Source organism: Asparagus officinalis, unplaced genomic scaffold (assembly GCF_001876935.1).
Source record: "Asparagus officinalis unplaced genomic scaffold, Aspof.V1 AsparagusV1_Un611, whole genome shotgun sequence".
NCBI classification, from domain to species: domain Eukaryota; kingdom Viridiplantae; phylum Streptophyta; class Magnoliopsida; order Asparagales; family Asparagaceae; genus Asparagus; species Asparagus officinalis.
The window spans coordinates 23773-35658 of record NW_017972873.1 but is presented as its reverse complement, the minus strand read 5'-3'; positions in this window follow the sequence as shown (position 1 = coordinate 35658).

The following is an 11886-nucleotide window of genomic DNA, read 5'->3' as shown; positions in this document are numbered from 1 at the left end:
CTGCGAAATGGCTGCATCAGCTACCTCTTTAACTGAGTGGAACCTCCTGGACACGAGGTAAGGTTGAAGGCTTGGATGAAGCCCCATAAGAAACATCTGAGCCTAGCTCTCTCCTGATTTCCACATGCTTATAAATAGAAGTAGACTCATGAACTGGCTCTCACAATCTGCTTCGCATATATCTCCCTACTTTAGTCTGGACAACTCCAGCTCTTTCCCGGCCCATTCGGCGGAAGAGATGTACTGTTCATCGAAGAAATAGATGAAGTCCTCCCATAGGAGTATCATCCAGTGTTCTGGGGTGAACTGAAGCCTGTACCATCCTCCGACATCACCCTTTAAGCTAAAGACTGCTACCTCTGCTTCTGTACTGAATCAACATTAAGTAGGTCAAGGATATTACTCACGTCCTCCTTCCACTTGTGGCATATAAGTGAATCTGATGAATCCTGAAATTCTGGTGCCCTCATTTTTTGGTACCTCTCGACTAGGTGAAGCCAAGTCTCCTGCTCTGTGACTATAACTGATGGTGAGGTGAGTCCTGGTGTAACCTCTGGGGACTCCTCTGTGACGGTAATGGCTGGAATTATTAGTGGTGGAACTACAAGTTGCGGTGTGACTGACGGCATATGATTCGTCACTTGCTCCTCGAGCGCTGCTAGCCTAGCTGCTATAGGTGTCATGAGGTCTATAAGGTACTGCAGAGCCTGCTTCGACTCAGGTGGAGCCTGCTATAGCTCCGGTGGGGCTTACTGCTACTCGGATGGAGCCAGTTGTGGCTCTGGCTCCAGTCTATCCTTTCTCTCTCTCTGAGCATGGGATACTCTCCATCCACATCCTTGTCCGGCCATCTATAAATTTCCAGGAAGACAGTTTATAAGACGCAATTATGAGACCTCAGACAAAAGCATATATAACATAACGCAATAAGAAAAATCTTATCATAATTCATTCATGCAAATACTTTTCAATCGAAGTAAGATAGTCATAAAAATTCATAATTTTTGAGGTATACGTATATAACGTCCTCACTCATTCTAGGAATACCTAGTAGACTCTATACATGAATCCTAAGAAACTTTATTCTAGCTCCACGACTCGACACATGATAATCCTAAGGATGCTGGAACTAGAGCTCTGATACCAACTGTGACGCCCTATTTTCACACATGGCTACAGTTCAAGGCGAACTCAGAGATGTCAAACCTACCATACACCCACACCGTGCAATAACATGTTTCACCAATCACAGTAATATCCTCTAGTGGAATCAAATATAAGTGTAGGTACAAAATAGGAAAAATAAGAAAATAAAAACAATAGACATTATATAGAAAGAGATATCTCATAAATAAAAATCATGTCTCAACTGAAATACATCTGATATCTAGAATAATGAAAATGTCTCAACATGAATCAACTGAAAATCATACTAAGGCACACTGCCTTTATAATATGAAAACAAAACACTAATATCTAAATGAGAACATAAACTGTAGTGGAGTCTCAACTACTAAAATGCACGGCGACGACTATGTTAGAACTCCGTCATCTTGCGGCTCTCAAAAACTCTGAGCTGCCTGAAAGGAAATTTAAAATAAAAAAATAACAAGAAGAACGTCAAAGTGCTACATTAAGATCACCTCCATCAGCCACCAGGGGAAGGGCAGCAGATGAAGTAGAGGCTCTATCTATTAAGCATAGTCTACCTAGATTATTTACTCTGTATCTAAGTGGAATTAACATTTATAACCCTACAACACGAGACATAGTACGTCGAGCGAAATAATCCAAACAAGGAAACCCTCATATATATACCATATGTCTTAAATTATAGATGTCTAAACATTAATACCGAACTAAGAATACATAACCTAAATGAAATCAATAATTAAAAACCAACTACACGAGACTGATACGTCAAGTGAAATAACTCAAACAAGAAAACCCTCATGTATATACCATATGTCTCAAATTGTAAATCGCTAATTGTTGATTCCAACCAAGAAATAAAGAAAACAATACGGGAAAATAAAAGGCATCAATATATCATATTTATAATATCTTCCACTATCACTTGGAAGATAAAATAAATATCAGCATAGTAGTCTCATGTACTTTCAAGAGCAAAATACCTCGGTCATATATCTCAGCAATGAGTCATGCTCGTAAAGGGCATCCACCAAAGACTCAGGCTATCAACAATCAACACAATGCAAATCCTTGCAAGTTATGATTCATCATATTATCATACAGGATGGACCACCAAGTCGGTATCCTAACTGTGTACATGGCTCATTAGTCTCATCTCATATCTGTACATAACATGAGTGCGGGATGGACTACTAAATAAGCATCCTGGAAATATGGCTCACAAGACTCATCGCATCCTAAAACCCGACTTAATGGCCTATACAAATGGAATATCGACGCACTACCCCACGTAGTACTAAATTGAGCTCATCAACAAAATCCAAACATGTATATAACGTGTGTATATCTTATATCTCAAGTGCAAACGGATCAATACTTGTCATAATCCCCCTTAGGATACTCATATGTATACTACGACACTATTCATGTATATTCATGACTGTACGTGTTTCAACGTGCGGCTCGAACTCCGTGATCGAATCTCAAAACAATGCAAAACAACAATCAGGAAAACTGTCTTTGTAGTCGACTATTAAGCTTAGTAGTCGACTACGATGAGTCCATCCAGACTCTGTGAAGGCAAAAATCTGTATCAGTAGTCGACTATTAAGGGTATTTTTAGAATCACCTTGTATTAAGCTTAGTAGTTGACTACGATGAGTCCATCCAGACTCTGTGAAGGCAAAAATCTGTATCAGTAGTCGACTGCAACAACTAAGTTTCTATAGGTTGAACCTAGGAACAAAGACTAGCGATACCCTCATTTATTTCCAGATTGTTCGTGTGATGTGGCACCCAGATTCTTCTGAGAGTCGACTTGAAAAACTGAGTCTGATATGCGACTGCGATACCCTCATTTATTTCATGAATCTTAGTTGTCCTGTCTTGTATCTTATTTGAATCACCTTGTATGACTTTTCTTATTTTATGGATATGCAATATATTTTAAACCTTATATAAGTTGAAGTGAATATATTTTTATATTTCATCCTTGTTATTTTAATTCCAAGGACGGAATTTGTTTTAAGCGAGGTAGGATATAATGATCGTAAAATTTGATACTAGTTAAAATAAGTTTTTAGTATTTTAAAATATTTAATTATTATTTTTAGAAAAGTATTTGTATTTTTCTCAGCCTTCTAGAATTTTTTATGATTTAAAGTCCAAATTTCTATAATTAATCTGTTATGTTTTTGGTACTATTACATATTATTTTAAATAAATACGTTATTGTTACTATTACGTATTATTTCATATATTATGTTGAATTATTAATTACGCATTATTTGTGTAAATTATTGTATTATTTGTGTAAATTATTGTATTATTTTAATTATTGCGTATCAGCTATCATATTAGTATAACTGGTACGTTTTACAATGTATATAATTATGCTATAATTATTTGATTTTAAATGTATGTAATTATATTTTATTTATTAATTATTCTCATTTAATTGTACAATATGTGTATATTTCGACTATTTCGTATCAACTGTTGTATTAGCACTACATGTACGTTTTTGTTTGTAGATAATTATTCTGTAATTATTTTAATTTTTAAATACCCATAATTATTTTATTTTAATTATTTATCCATAACCCTAACCTTAACTAATATTATATATATATACATATACCCGTAACCAAAACCCTTCTCCTGTTTATTGACATCAGCTACCGCCCTTCTCTCGTCTCTCTCTCTCTTCTCTCTCGTCTGACTCTCTCTTCCTCTCTTCTCTCTTCTCTCCGATCACCTCGCGCCACTGCTCCAACCACCGCGCTCCGACACCCGCACACCCTGCCGCCGTCGTCATCACCACTGGCCCGTCGCCGCCTCCTTTCTCAGGCCGCGGCCTACAAGTCGCCGCCCACGCCCATCGGAATCACCTCTGCACCCCGCTGCTGTTCCTATACCCAGCGCGCATCCCTGGGGACCCCCTACAGCCTTATCCGACCTCGACCCTTGCCTCGACTGAGAACGTCGATCTCCCGCTCGGCCGTCGCGAGTTCGTACCTCAGCGCCGCCGCTTCATGCCGCTGCGCTTCCCCAGCAAACCAAGCTCGTCGTCGACAACTTCAGATCCGCATCCGCCTCTAACCACCTGCCTCCCGAGCTCGGAAGTCGTCGAAGACCCACTGCCTCGTCGTGCGCCCACCGACCGAGCCGCCATCCAACCACATCCTCTAGCCCATGCGGCGTCCTTTTGGCCACCGGAGCCACGCCAACTCTAGTGCTGGGCCGACCAGAGCTTCTCGTCCTGCGCATCTCCTAACGCCAACCACACGCCTCGGTTTAGTCTGGACCACTATTCACGCCGCTGCCCCGTTATCGGACAGCCCCTCATCGGAGTTTCTTCCGACGTCGCGCTCCTCCGCGTCCAATCCGACCCGTGCTGGCAACGTTGACTTGTTAGACGCACCGAGGTAAGATCTCACCTCTAAATATGTTCTGTTTTATAATTGTTATCAATTGAATGATTAGTTAGATATGATAATGGTGACAATGGACATATTGTGAATATTTGACATGGAATATTGATAAATAGTCTTAGATAGCTTTTTTAGTAATAATAATGAGATATTTTTACGGTAATTATATCAGCATGAAATGATAAGCATATGTGTTATAATTAAAAATTTTATGAGACATTAATAATTTTATATTTTTTATCTAAGAATTTACTGATATGAAATAACAAGTTAGTTGTTGTAATTAGAATTTACAAATATTATTGAAAAAGAAATAAATTAAAGGTAATTTATAAAATAGGAAAATATTACCATTCGTGCAGAAAAGAATTAATAAATATTTATTATACATAAATATTTTATTTTAAATTAGTTATATGAGAAATAGTTTTAAAGAATAAATTTTTTGGAATAAGAATATTTTATTAAATGAGAACGTATAATCGATAGTCATAGAGTGTGACATTTTATGTGCAAAACGACATCGGTTTCTAGTTTTCTTTTTACCATATTATTATATTAGAAGATACTTAATTACAAATAGCTTGCATGAGAAGTTTGGACACCTCAGTAGTAAGGTCTTAATGAAGTCTATTTATGTGTGTATTTATGCTGTATAGACACTGTTCATGCATTCCGTATTTCGTTCGCAATTACTACTCATACCTTATGAACTTGTTTAAATTTGTTCAACATGCCATGTTATTATTATATAGAATTAGTTTTATTATTTATTCTTGTTGTGATTAAGAACCTTAGTAGTTCATGACTTAGTGACCTCGTGTGTCATGAATAGACTTAGTGATATGTGTGAGTGTGTTGACTGAGTTTAGCTAGTGAGGCCAAGTTTAATAGGGATTAAGATCGTTGACTTAGAAAGACGAGAAGAGTTAGGATGGGAAAGTCATGGTTCATGTGATCGAATAAGGCTATTGATATATCTTCGAGACTCGCACCAATGAACCGTTTCGCACTAGGGTTAGTTTGTTGGGCCAAGCGAACTGTTTCGCACTTGGTCAGTGAAATCGATTCGTTACTCGAGTTTTGTTTGAGTTCAAACCAAGCCAAAATCGGATTGCGTGTAGTCCTCTCACCGGACCATTTCGCGGGTTTGGATGCACGTAAGGGATTTGTGAAGAGTCAGTTATCTGGTGATATGAATGTTGACTTTATTTAAGATGTGAACCGGTGAGTTTTTAGGATGGTCAGTATTCAACCCAATTACCGTGTTCACATAACTGTATGTTATCATTAGATTTCCAGTTGCATGTATCATTGTCTTTCCTATTAGTATTATTATTGTCATAGCATGAGTTGTTAGACCGTTTTAATTGTTCATGTGAGTGTTTGACCCTAGAGGGGGTGATTAGGGTCTTATGCTAATCTAATCCGATTAAATACCAATTAAAAACTTATTAACAAGTTATCCTAGCAAGTATGAAATACCACAAGATATATGAGCTAGGATAAGCAATGTAAACAATGAGATATATCCTATATGATGAAATATATATATGCAAGGATATATAAACTAACACAAGATGATATATCCTATCAAAGAGATATACAATATGATATATGTATATGCAAGGAAATAAAACTAACACAATGGGTAAACAATATGAACTAAATAGTGGATCATATAAATAATGAGCTATGGACAATGGCGATATAAGATATGAACATAAATATAAATGAACGCCAAAGCACACTCAAACACACTATATGATTACGGAGTTCGGACCTTCCGTCCTACGTCTCTGCTCCCCACTCCCAGGAAGAAATGCACTATCAAAACTGAGTTTTCTACGTTCACCCGAATAACGTTAACACCTCACACTCGGTTTTCTAGCTAACCGAAAACTTTACAATAACACACTATTGTAATCCCACTCTACACCCACTAAGTGTTGAACTAGACGTGTCTCCCTCAAGTGCTCGGTTACAACTATTTGCGGAAAAAGTTGTTGTATTCATTGCTGTATTCATTACAACTTCAGTCGTTACAATGAAACAAAAAGATGGCCTTTTTATAAGACTCTTACACAATGAAAACAAAAAAAAAAGTACAACTCTCTTCAAACAAACGCAAGATCCGTTTATCGTCTCTTGCTTGCGTGGGTCTTTTGCCTGTGACGGGGACGTCAATATCCGTGGACCACCTGGCACTCAGATCTGTTCCGAAAGAATCGGACAGAGCTTCGTCGATCCGCGTGAGATCTAGAAGCCTGAAGCGTCTATCTCGGCTAAAACGAGATATCAGCTCTTCTTAGTGATTACCGGCGAAGGGTAATACTAAGGAAAAGGGGGAACGGGTGATGAAGGCTCTGATGAAGACCTCTCCTCTCCTTGTTGAAGCGCTCGACCACTCTTCACTGCAGCAGGGCTTCGCCAAGCTCTCCAAAAATCCAGATCTCAAAAAATGAGGCCTAAGGGGGCTATTTATAGGCAAGGGGAGCACCTAGGGTGCCTAGACACCCCTGGGGTGTTTCGACTTTCCCGAGACACCCCGGGTGTCCCAGTTCAGCCTGAGACGCTCCGTTGCGTATGTTTGATTGGTCGAGACACCCCTGGGGTGTCTAGGCTTTTCCTAGACACCCCCGGGGTGTTTCGACCTCCCGAGACTCCGTTTGAGGTATATTCGGTTGTTTTCCCCATAAATTCTTCGTCCGAACTCGGATTTGAGTGATTCCAAGTGCGTTGGATGCTTGACGAAGTGGTCGATCCGTTCTGGTGGTTGGATTATCTATAGAGTGATCGAGGCATGAAGGGCGTTGTCCTTTTTGTGAACACCGCCGGGTTCCTGATTGGCCCGGGTCTTCGTTATTCCGAAATCCTATCAGCTCACGTAGCTCGTCGATTCACTTCAATCGCTCGTCGACGTCAATTAGACTCCTGAACCGTTCGTGGAGACCTATAGGCAATTTTCGATGCCTACAGATACCCCCTCCAAAGTGTTCCGGACTCGTTTCTTTTATAGAAGAGGCTGGAATACTTTGGATGTGATTGGTCTAGCCTTCAGTCGGCGTAAGGACCTGTAGTTAGCTTCAACTCTTGGCTCCTTTGATTTTCAGTCTATCCGATGCTTTGACGAATAGCTGAAGTTCTTCCGGCACTGTGTTTATCGCTTGGCCGTCGTCGGAGTCTCGAGTTTGCAGCTGATGAATTGAGTTTGGCTCGTGTCATTGAGTTGACTTTGAACTACCTCCGCCACATTGTGCTGGCTTAGGGTTTCGGACCACCGTGTGTTGACTTTTTGTCGCAACGCGTTGACTGGCGTTGACCTAGGGTTACGCGTTGACCGGCGTCGACCCTTGACTTTTGTCGCAACGCGTTGACTAGCGTTGACCTAGGGTTACGCACTGACCGGCGTTGACCCTTAGGGTTTCGAATCGTCGAACGTTGACTTGTGTTGCAACGCGTTGACTGGCGCTGACCTAGGGTTACGCGTTGACCAGCGTTGACCCTTAGGGTTTTGAATCGTCGAACATTGATTGGTGTGGATTTTGGATCCTCGAACGTTGACTTTTGTTGCAACGCGTTGATCGGCGTTGACCTAGGGTTACGCGTTGACCGGCGTTGACCCTTAAGGTTTCGGATCGTCAAACGTTGACTTTTGTTGCAACGCGTCGACTGGCGTTGACCTAGGGTTACACGTTGACCGGCGTTGACCCTTAGGGTTTTGAATCGTCGAACGTTGATTGGTGTCGATTTTCATCAAGACATCCAATAATCGACGAAAACGGGTGAATTCGGGCCTAAAATAGGTGTACGAGGACAAAACGGGACCCGAAATACCCGTGGGTGTCTCACCCTTGGCCGAGACACCTTGGGGTGTCTCGGCCAAGGCCGAGACACCCTAGGGTGTCTCGGTTTTAGGGCCGAGACACCCCCCCTCTCTCTCTTTTTTTTTTTGTCTTTTTCTTCTTTTGTTTGTTTCCCCTTTTGTTTCCCCCCTCTTTTCAAAATTCAAAAGGATTTCCCTCTTAAATTTCAAACCCCTTCTTCTTCCTCCATACTCCATACACCATTGTTTTCAAAACTCAAAAACCCATTCTAAAATTTTGGATTTTTTGGTGCTCCCCCTTGGCCGAAATTCTCCTCTCCTCAAAGCTAGGGTTCTTCATCATCCTCGAGCTCAAGGGACACCTCTTGTTTTGGGTAAGCTTCTCCTCAAGAGAACTCTCTCATTTTTTGACAAAGATTGAAACTTTATGCTTGTAATGAGGGTATGCCACGAATTTGTATGCAAAGATCATAACTTTTTGTTCTCATGAGTTAGAAGATAGGCTCTTTAATAATGGGTTGTGTAGGTACAAGAATTTGGGGGGTTTTATGCAAAGTTACAAATAGGGCCGAAATTTTGGGGGGGCCTTTATGCAAAGTTACAATATGGCCGAAAATTTGAGGGGCTTTTGTGCAAAAGAGGACTGGAATTAGGTCTTGGATTGCATGTCCACTTGGTTGAAAATTTGAGGGGTGCTTTATGCAAGAAAACCAATGTTGTTTGAGGGGTTTATTTGCAAAAAATGCATAGGATTTTAATTAAAGTTCTTAATTTCCCTTTTAAATTTCGTGTATTCATATTTGTACCTGACTTGCTGCTTTTTGTTGCAGATTTCAATGTCTCCACGCCGACCTCGACCTCGTAGGAGTCGTTCTCATTCGCAGCACAGCGAGGAAGAGGTTCTCGCTACATCTTCCCTTGCGGCCTCTTTCTTCAGGGGTGAGAATTCATATATATATTTTTTTCTTGTATCCCTGATTGACCTCTTTGCGGGTCATGAAGGAAGAACCGACACCCTCCTTCGCGGGGGTTAAGGTTTCAGACTTGTCTTGCTTAGCCAATTCAAGTCTTCTGGTATATTGGGGCGATTTTGTGTTGTCCTACACCTTATAGATCGGTGTATGTTACCACGTTATTCACGTGATGATGCATACCGTCCTTCCAGTGTAGGACACTCAAAATCGTCTCTCCAATTATTCCGTGAATGAGCTTATCATTCTTCTTACGAGATGGATTTTCTGACTCCACCCTTGTGCTTTATTGCAGTGGAGTTTCCTGCGGACAGCCTTCCTCCTCATGCCAATACCGGTTGTAGCCGGGAGGTTTTCTCTTCAGCTTCCCTTAGGCAGGCCGTTAGTCCACTTCCTCGGTTTGACAGAGATCGCCCCGATGAATCCTGTTGTCTGATACGGGAAGGAGGGCGTCATTGCTTGCGCCAGCTTATTACAGATGCCTTCTTCACCGCGGATTCTACCTTCACTCAGGCTTTAAAGAAGCTGAGGATCCTGCTACGTTGACCCTTGGCGAGGAACACTGGCTGACTCTCAGCGAAGGGGCTGTCTTTTATATTCCCTCCATTCCGCGACAGTATTCTTTCAGTCACTTGAAGGGACAGGCCGTGGAGCGACAAATGTCTTGGCACCTTACTGATGATGCTGAGCGAGTTCAGTGTGGATATGCCACTCACCACAAGACTCCTGGCTCTAACGGGTATCATGACGTTCGTGGTCTTCGACCCGGGATTATGGGCCTTAACACTGCACCCCCAGGCGAGGTGTCAGCAGCTGGGGAGACGGTTACCTCTACCAGAATACAGATGCTATGGTTGGGCTTCCTCACTAGCCAAGGGGTGGTGGGCACGCATGTGCATCATGTTTCGGGTCTTCCGATGGGGGATTGTCCGTATCAGGAGTACTTCCCCTCGAACCAGCAGTTGGAGTGTATGAAGAAAGATACTCCCGACATGTATGACACTCTATGGGATCTTACTTGCCACTATTATACTTCCTTGGTTCAGACTTCTCCTCAAGCGAAAAGGAAGAGGCAGATCAGCTTGAAGCAGTTTGCTAGCTACTTGTTCCAGAACTTGGAGGGTGATTCCAGTGCGCCGATTCGTGAATTAGACGTGTTGACCCCTTCCGCTGTTAATGAGTTGTTGGAGAAGGCTGAGGCTCGTTCTTACACCATCGCCAGTGCTGAGGGAGATTTTCCTACGGGAACCAAGTTTCGTTCCTTTCTCTGCCGTGCACAGAAGTCCATTGGGCCCCGGACTCTACTAGCAGGCTACCTTGCTCTTTGGTTGAAGAAATGTGTTGTCCCGCACCAGCCTTCAGACGCTCTACCTATCGAGGTGCTCTTCCCTGCAGTTCAGCTAGCTTACGGGAGAGAGCTTTCCCTGCTCCCAGCGATGGTTGCTGGCATCCATTGCGGGCTCAGGTGTCTAGTCAGCAGTTTTACACAGATGGGTTCTGAACCATCGATGGAGCTTATTTGTCCGAAGGTTGAGCTCCCTTACGCATATCTGATGGCGTGGCTCGTTCTTCACTGTCCTGATTTGATGTCGGTGCCCAGCGTTGTTGATGTCCCCGTTCCTTTCATGCAGTTGTTGGAGAAGAGTAGATGGCTCGGGAACAAATTCAGTGATGTTCAACGAGAGCTTCGAGTCCGTAAGAGCTGGGAGTTCTTCAAGTGTTTTCCTCACTTTTCAGGTCGCTATGGCGACGTGCTGATTGATGAGGAGAAACCTAGAAGTGACCGGACTGTTCTCGACGCTGGTTGCTTCCGCTGGCTAGTGAACATCCGCGTTGGGTATCTTGTCCTCCGGGTGAAGAATCAATGCCACATAGAGCCTTATCTCCCTTGCCATTTTGCTCGTTAGTTCGGCTATGACCAACTGTATGTCGGGAATCCGAGTCGTAGCCTGCAGGTTGAGGGAGGACTGATTGATGGCGTACGAGCGTGGCTGTGGACTATGGTGGGCTGCACTGGAGCCCATTTTTCTCTTCCTTCATATAGGCGTAAGCCGCTGACCACTTTCCTCAGCTGCAAGTGGTTCCTTTCCGCCTATGAGTCCATAGGTGTGAGGAGCCTTTCAGAGTTACAGTCTGAGTACTCAGTGCGGGCTGCTATGATGGCTGCTCGCAGGGCTGAGCTTGCTCAGAAGCGGAGAAAGGGGCGTGCCAAATCTCTTCTCCCAGATGATGAGGAGCTCCTTCCTACGGGTGATGACGCCGAGATCTCTAAAGAGGAATATGTGGATGCAGACACCGACCGAGAAGAATTCGATACAGGTTTGTCATGCTCTTTGATTTTCTTTCTCCATTCTTGTTGGTATAAACAACAGCTCTTGTTCGTTTAATGATCATTGTCACTTTAGGTAGGACAGTTGACGATCACGAGCCGCCAGCTTCTACACATGCTGAAACGTGTGACAGGCATGTGCATGCTCGACCCGTTGGTCCTAGGAGAGTTGGT